Source organism: Nicotiana tomentosiformis, chromosome 6 (assembly GCF_000390325.3).
Source record: "Nicotiana tomentosiformis chromosome 6, ASM39032v3, whole genome shotgun sequence".
NCBI lineage: Eukaryota > Viridiplantae > Streptophyta > Magnoliopsida > Solanales > Solanaceae > Nicotiana > Nicotiana tomentosiformis.
This window is the reverse complement of record NC_090817.1, coordinates 140,659,647-140,668,705: the sequence shown is the minus strand read 5'-3', so window position 1 is coordinate 140,668,705 and position 9,059 is coordinate 140,659,647.

Sequence of the window (9,059 nt, the reverse complement as noted above, 5' to 3'; positions counted from 1 at the left end):
TGATTTAATATACGCGAATATAGGTTGTAAATGTAATGACCTGGCCGGTCGTTTTGAATATTATAACCATGTTCCCCCATTTATTGCTCAATTTATACTTTACAATTAATTTATGACTTATCAGGTTAGTTGGTTCGGGTCCGTAAGGAATTCAGAGTGAAATGAGACACTTAGTCTCATAATTGAAAATTTTAAGTTAGAAAACTTGACCGGGTGTGGATTTATGTGTAAACGACCTCGGATTTGAATTTTAATGATTCCAATAGCTCCGTATGGTGATTTTGGACTTAGGACCATGTTCGGAAAATTATTTGGAGGTCCGTAGTGGAATTTGGCTTGAAATGCCGAAAGTTAAATTTTTGGAAAGTTGAACCGGAGGTTGACCTTTTGATATCAGGGTCGAATCAGATTCTAAAAATTGGAATACCTCCGTTATGTCATTTATGACTTGTGTGAAAATTTTGAGGTCAATCAGACGTGATTTGATAGGTTACAACGTCGTTTGTAGAAATTAGGAGTTTTAAAGTTCATTAGGCTTGAATATATGTGGGATTCATGTTTTTAGTGTTGTTGGATGTGATTTGAAGACTCGACTAAGTTCGTATGATGTTTTAGGACTTGTTGGTATATTTGGTTGAGGTCCTGGGGGCCTCAGGTGAGTTTTGGATGGTTAACGGATCAAATTCGGACTTAAAACCACTGCTGGAAATTTTGCTGCTGGCATTTTCGCACCTGCGGAGGTTTGATCGCAGGTGCGAAGCCGCACGTGCGTACCAGCCATCGCAGAAGCGAGCTTTCCGCAAAAGCGGAGCTAGCCTCGCAAATGCGAGCCCGCAGAAGCAACTCCAGTGGATGCTTGGCGAAACCGCAGAAGCGGTTGAATTCTCGCACCAGCGAGACCGCAGAAGCGGCTAAGTGAGTCGCAGGTGCGGAACCCCTGGGGCGTATACATTTCGAAGGGGGTCCGAGTTTTGCCATATTTGGAACTTCAAGCACGGTTTTTGGGGCAATTTTGAGAGAGAATTTGAGGGAAACTAAGTTCCTTGGATCATTTCTACTCCATAATATTGAAATATCGTCGAATAATACGACTAGATTACATGTTTTTGAGGTATAAATCAGGGGTTTGAACTTAGGGATTTGGAAATAAGATTCGATAATTTGGAAGTCGAGTTGATGTCGGATTTTGATAAAATTGGTATGGTTAGACTCGTGGTTGAATGGGATTCCGGATTTTGTAACTTTTGTCGGGTTCCGAGACGTGGGCCTCGCAGGCGATTTTTGAGGTAAATTTCGGATTTTGATGGAAAATTAATATTTTCTTATGGAATTAATTCCAATAAATTTTATTGACTGAATCGAATTATTTGTGGCTATATTCGAGGCGTTTGGAGGCTAATTCACGCGGAAAAGACATTGTAGAATAAAGAATTACACGGCTTGAGGTAAGTAACAGTTATAAATCTGGTCTTGAGGGTATGAAACCTCAAACTTTGTATCATGTGATTATTTTGGAGGTGACGCACATTCTTAATGATGGGTGTGTGGGCATGCACAGAGGGAACTATGACTTGGTCCGTCCCGTGGAAACTGTAAAGTTGAATAACTTATTGTTAGCTATGTGCTCTCTATGTGTTGTGAAAATTTGACTGTAAGTCATGTTAGAAACCATGTTTAGGCTATATGTTGGTATTGTTGGGACCCACAGAGGTCATATACATGTTGAACTATCTGCTTAATTGTTGTTTTGTATTCAGTCACAGTTTACTTGATTATTTTATGCCAAGCTCTATTGTTCATTATTGATGCATCATATCATTGTTGTTTGGTCTGATTTCATGATTGTTGAGAGCCCGAGAGTCTAGAGAGATTTATGACTGAGCGAAGCCGAGGGCCTGATTGTGAGATATTATACTATAGCACGTGAATTGTCCGTGTAGCACGTGAGTTATCCGTGCGGATCCAGATATTATACTATAGCACGTGAGTTGTCCGTGCAACACGTGAGTTGTCCGTGTGGATCCAGATATTTATACTATAGCACGTGAGTTGTCTGTGCAGATTATAGCGTTTTGGCTGTAGGAGCCCATCCGGAGTTTGTACACCCCCAGTGAGCGCGGGTACCCATTGAGTGTGAGTGTTGAGGGCTGGAGCCTAGTGAGTGATTGTTGTCGTAAGAGGTTGTACTTGCTTTTCATTTGTTGTTGCACTTAGTTGCTATCTGTCATTATTGTGAAATTTTCTGAAAGATTTTATATCCGGAATACATGAACTTGAACTGTATAGAATTGATTTGACTTAAAATGATGGATTTAAAAGCACGTCTATTCTTTGCTGGAATTACTGAAAATGAACTATAACTGTGTAGCTCGTCACTATCTTCAGTTCTTTATTTATTATTGTTACTTGCTGAGTTGGTTGTACTCATACTACACCCTGCACTTCGTGTGCAGATCCAGGTGTTCTCGGACATAGCGGGTGTTGATTCTTTCGCACAGTTAATTTTTCGGAGATTTTGAGATAGTTGTCGTGTTTTGCAGACCTTGTCTCTCCTTCCCTGTCTCCTTGTTCATTGTATTTGGTCTCAGACTATCATAAACCGTATTTTCCAGACTTGTAATCATATTAGATGCTCATGTACTTAGTGACACCAGGTTTTGGGGAGTATTCGTATCAGTATTTATGGGATTTTGTATTGTATTTAAATATTATGTTTTTCTAACTTAAAGGAAATCGGGAGTTATTGATGTTATCGGCTTGCCTAATGTTGAGATAGGCGTCATCACGACAGGTCAGATTTTGGATCGTGATAAGTTGGTATCAGAGCCTAGGTTGCATAGGTCTCACGAGTCATGAGCAGGTTGAGTAGAGTCTTGTGGATCGGTACGAAGACGTCTGTACTTATCTTCGTGAGGCTGCTGAACACTTAGGAAAACTTCACTTTTTTGTATTCTATCGTGCGGATTTGTTGGTTCCGAAAACTAAATTTCTGTTATTCTATTCTCTCACAGATGGTGAGGACACATACCACTAGTTAGGGCCGCGAGAGTTCGGGGTTGTGGTAGAGGCCGGGGCCGAGGTAGAGGTCGAGGTATAGCTCGTGCAGCAGTTGGAGCAGCACTTGTAGTACCACCAGTTGCTCCAGCTCGGGAGCAGATTACAGATAGAGTTGAGCCGGTGGGACCAGCTCAGGCACCAACTACACCTATTGTGATTCCAGGTCTTCAGGAGGCTCTGGCCCATATATTGACAGTTTGTACTGGTCTTGCTCAGGTGGTTTCGGCTCAGGTCGCACCTGCCACTTCTCAGGATGAGGGAGGTACTCATACCCTTGTTGCCCGTACTCCAGACCAGGTAGTACAAGGACTTCAGATACCGGGGGCACTACCAGCCCAGCCGGCTGCAACTGCTCAGGCCCCGGTAGTTCTTGTTATGGCAGATGATGAGCAGAGGAGACTTGAGAGATTTGAGAGGCTTCGACCTCCACCATTTAGCGGTACTGAGTCAGAGGATGCTTAGGATTTTCTGGATAGGTGTCAATGGATGCTTCAGACAACGGGTATTCTGGAAACCAGTGGGGTCTCGTTCACTACTTTTCGATTTTCTAGGGCTGCCTTCAGATGGTGGGAGGCTTATGAGAGGAGCAGGCCAATTGATGCAGTACCAGTTACATGGCAGGAGTTCTCCGTTCTCTTTTTGGAGAAATTTGTGTCGCAGGGAGGAACTGCGCAGACAATTTGAGCAGTTACGTCAAGATGGTATGTCTGTGATGCAATACGAGATGAGATTTTTTGAGTTGGCTCATCACACAGTCTGGTTGGTTCCCACTGATAGGGAGAGGATTAGGAGGTTTATTGATGGCCTCACATATCAGCTGCGGTTACTTATGATAACGGAGAGGGTATCTGGTGCTACTTTTGATGAGGTAGTTGACATTGCTCGGCAGATAGAGATGGTTCGTAGCCAGGAACGTGAAGAGAGGGAGACTAAGAGGCCTCGTAGTCTAGATGATTACAGCGGTGTTCCTTCAGGGGGTCAGTTTTACCACGGTAGGGGTCGTTCTTACAGACACGCTCAGACGGGCCGTCCAGCTTATCGTGGTGCATCAGCTAGCCACAGTTCTTACAGTGCTCACTCAGGCCAGTCTTCATTCAATGCACTACCAGCGCAGAGTTCTCATCATGCCTCATCTGCTCAGGCTTCTACAGGTAATTCCTCGGGTTATCAGGAGCGGCAGTTCCGTCAGAGGAGGGGTTGTTTCGAGTGCGGAGAATTTGGTCATTTCAAGAGAGATTGTCCTAGGCTGTTGAGTGGGGCTCCACAGTAGAGTCCTCGACTAACGGCACCAGCACCAGCACCAGCACCAGCAGTTCCACCACCCGCCCAGCCAGCTCGGGGTGGGGGTCAGGAAGCTAGGGGTCGCCCAAGAGGGGGAGGCCGATCAGGTGGGGGTCAGACCCGATTCTATGCTTTTCCTGCCAGGCCAGATGCTGTTGCCTCAGATGCAGTGATCACATGTATTGTTTCAGTTTGCCATAGTGAGACTTCTATATTATTTGACCCTGGTTCCTCTTATTCATATGTATCATCATATTTTGCTCATTATCTGGATATGCCCTGTGAGTCCTTAGTTTCACCTGTTTGTATATCTACACCGGTGGGCGATATTATTACTGTGGACCGTGTGTATCGGTCGTGTGTGGTAACTATTGGGGAACTGGAGACTAAAGTTGATCTCTTATTACTCGGTATGGTTGATTTTGATGCAATCCTAGGTATGGATTGGTTGTCTATATCTCATGCTATTCTGGAATGTCACGCAAAAATCATGACGTTGACGATGTTGTGGTTGCCAAAGGTTGAATGCAGAGGTTCTCTAACTTTTGTTCCTAGCATGGTAATTTCTTATTTGAAGGCTCAACGTATGGTTGGAAAGGGATATTTGTCATATTTGGCCTTTGTGAGAGATGTTGATGCAGATACTCCTATTATTGATTCACTATCGGTCGTGCGAGACTTTCCGGATGTATTTTCTGTAGACCTGCCGGGTATGCCACTCGACAGGGATATTGATTTTGGTATTGACTTGGTGCAGGGTACTCAGCCCATTTCTATTACTCTGTATCGTATGGCACCAGCTGAGTTAAAATAATTAAAAGTGCAACTTCAGGAACTCCTTAAAAAAGGGGTTTATTAGGCCTAGTGTGTCACCTTGGGGTGCACCGGTTCTGTTTGTGAAAAAGAAAGATGGTACTATGCGGATGTGCATCGATTATAGGCAGTTGAAAAAGTTACAATCAAGAATAAATTTCCCTTGTCGCGTATTGATGACTTATTTGACCAGCTTCAGGGAGCGGGGGTGTCCTCAAAAATTTATTTGACCTCTAGGTATCACCAGTTGAAAATTCAGGATTCGGATATTCTAAAGACGACATTCAGAATTTGTCATGGCCACTATGAATTTCTTGTGATGCCTTTTGGGCTAACCAATGCCCCGGCAGCATTTATGCATTTGATAAATAGTGTATTCTAGCCATATCTTAATTTATTTGTCGTAGTATTTATTGATGATATCCTGGTGTACTCACGTAGCCAGGAGGAGCATGCACAACACTTGGGTATTGTATTACAGAGGCTAAGAGAGGAGAGACTTTATGCCAAATTCTCTAAGTGTGAGTTCTGGCTTAATTCGATGGCATTCTTGGGACATATAGTGTCCAGTGAAGGAATTAAGGATTATGATATCACCATTCTCTATCATCCCGGAAAGGCCAATGTAGTGGCCGATGCCTTGAGTCATAAGGCGGAGAGTTTGGGCAGCTTAGCATACTTACTGGTAACAGAAAGGCCTTTAGCCTTGGATGTTCAGGCCTTGGCCAACCAGTTTATTAGATTGGATGTTTCCGAGCCGAAGTGAGTTTTGGCTTGTGTGGTTTCTCAGTCTTCTTTATATGATCGCATCAGAGAGTGCCAGTATGATGATCCACATCTACTTATCCTTAAGGACATGGTTCAGCACGATGATGCCAAGGAAGTCAATATTGTAGATGGCGGTGTATTACGGATGCAGGGCAGGCTATGTGTGCCTAATGTATATGGTTTGCATGAGTTGATTCTTCAGGAAGCTCACAATTCGCGGTACTCCATTCATTCAGGTTCCACGAAAATGTATCAGGATTTGAGTCAATATTATTGGTGGAGACAAATGAAGAAAGATATAGTTGGATTTGTAGCTCGTTGTTTAAATTGTCAACAAGTAAAGTACGAGCATCAGAGACCAGGAGGATTACTTCAGAGGCTTGAAATTCAGGAGTGGAAATGGGAGCGTATTACCATAAACTTCGTAGTTGGGCTTCCACAGACTTTGAGGAAGTTCGATGTTGTTTGGGTAATTATAGATCAGTTGACTAAGTCCGCGTATTTTATTCCAGTTGGTACCAATTATTCTTCGGAGCGGTTGGCTGAGATTTATATCCGCAAGATTGTTCGCCTACACCATCATTTCAGATCGGGACACGTAGTTTACATCACAGTTTTGGAGAGCAGTGCAGCGAGAATTGGGCACACAGGTTCAGTTGAGTACAACATTTAACCCTCAAACGGATGGACAGTACGAGTGCACTATTCAGATATTGGAAGATATGCTACGCGCTTGTATTATAAATTTTGGAGGTTCTTGGGATCAATTTCTACCACTCGCGGAGTTTGCTTACAATAACAACTCCCAATCGATCATACAGATGGCTTCGTATGAGGCTTTGTATGGTAGACGGTGTCGGTCTCTGGTGGGTTGGTTTGAGCCGGGTGAGGCTAGACTATTGGGTACTGACTTGGTTCAAGATGCTTTAGAGAAGGTCAAATTGATTCAGGAAGGGCTTCGCACGGCGCAGTCTAGACAGAAGAGTCATGCCGACAGGAAGGTTCGTGATGTTGTTTACATGGTTGGGGAGAAGGTTCTGCTCAATATTTCACCCATGAAGGATGTGTTGAGGTTCGGGAAGAAGGGTAAGTTGAGCCCTCGGTATATAGGGCTTTTTGAGATACTTAAGAAAATTGGAGAGGTGGCTTATGAACTTGCCTTGCCACCTAGTATATCAGGTGTTCATCCAGTGTTCCATGTATCAATGCTCCGAAAGTATGTCGGGGATCCGTCTCATATTCTAGATTTCAGTACAGTACAGCTGGACGGTAATTTGACTTATGATGTGGAGCCGGTGGCTATTTTAGACCGAAAAGTTCGAAAGTTGAGGTCAAAGAACATAGCATCAGTGAAGGTACAGTGGAGAGGCCAGCCAGTCGGGGAAGCTACTTGGGAGGTTGAGCAGGAGATGCGGAGCAAATATCCGCACCTATTTGAGACTCCGAGTATGATTCTAAACCCGTTCGAGGACGAACATTTGTTTAAGAGGGGGAGAATGTAACGACCCGGCCGGTTGTTTTGAATATTATAATCCCGTTCCCTCATTTACTTCTCAATTTATGCCTTACAATTGATTTATGAATTATCAGGTTAGTTGGTTCAGTTCCTGAAGGAATTCAGAGTGAAATGAAATACTTAGTCTCATAATTAAAAATTTTAAGTTAGAAAAGTTGATCGGATGTGGATTTATGTGTAAACGACCTCGGATTTGAATTTTGATAATTCTAATAGCTCCGTATGGTGATTTTGGATTTAGGAGCATGTTCAGAAAATTATTTGGAGGTCCGTAGTGGAATTTGTCTTGAAATGCCGTAAGTTGAATTTTTGGAAAGTTTGACCGGGGGTTGACTTTTTGATATCGGGGTCGGAATTTGATTCTAAAAATTGGAATACCTCCCTTATGTCATTTATGAATTGTGTGCAAAATATGAGGTCAATCAGACGTGATTTGATAGGTTACAACGTCGTTTGTAAAAATTGAGAGTTTCAAAGTTCATTAGGCTTGAATATTTGTGGGATTCATGTTTTTAGTGTTGTTGGATGTGATTTGAAGACTCGACTAAGTTCATATGATGTTTTAGGACTTGTTGGTATATTTAGTTGAGGTCCTGGGGACCTCGGGTGAGTTTTGGATGGTTAACGGATCAAATTCGGACTTAAAACCACTCCTAGAATTTTTGCTTCTGGCATTTTCGCACCTGCGGAGGTTTGATCGCAGGTGCGAAGCCGCACATGCGTACCAGCCATCGCAGAAGCGAGCTTTCCGCAAAAGCGGAGCTAGCCTCGCAAATGCGAGCCCGCAGAAGCGGCTCCAGTGGATGCTTGGCAAAACCGCAGAAGCGGTTGAATTCTCGCACCTGCGAGACTGCAGAAGCGGCTAAGTGAGCCGCAGGTGCGGAACCCCGGGACCGTATACATTTCGAAGGGTTTCCGAGTTTTACCATTTTTGGACCTTCAAGCACGGTTTTTGGGGCGATTTTGAGAGAGAATTCGAGGGAAACTTGAGGTAAGTCCCTTGGATCATTCTACTCCATAATATTGAATTATCGTCGAATAATATGACTAGATTACATGTTTTTGAGGTATAAATCGGGGGTTTGAACTTAGGGATTTGGAAATAAGATTCGATAATTTGGAAGTCGAGTTGATGTAGGATTTTGATAAAATTGGTATGGTTAGACTCGTGGTTGAATGGGATTCCGGATTTTATAACTTTTCTCGGGTTCCGAGACGTGGGCCCCACAGGCGATTTTTGAGTTAAATTTCGGATTTTGATGGAAAATTAATATTTTCTTATGGAATTAATTCCAATAAATTTTATTGACTGAATCGAATTATTTGTGGCTATATTCGAGGCGTTTGGAGGCTAATTCACGCGGAAAAGACATTGTAGAATAAAGAATTACACGGCTTGAGGTAAGTAACAGTTATAAATCTGGTCTTGAGGGTATGAAACCTCAAACTTTGTATCATGTGATTATTTTGGAGGTGACGCACATGCTTAATGATGGGTGTGTGGGCGTGCACAGAGGGAACTATGACTTGGTCTGTCCCGTGGAAACTGTAAAGTTGAATAACTTGTTGTTAGCTATGTGCTCTCTATGTGTTGTGAAAATTTGACTGTAAGTCATGTTAGAAA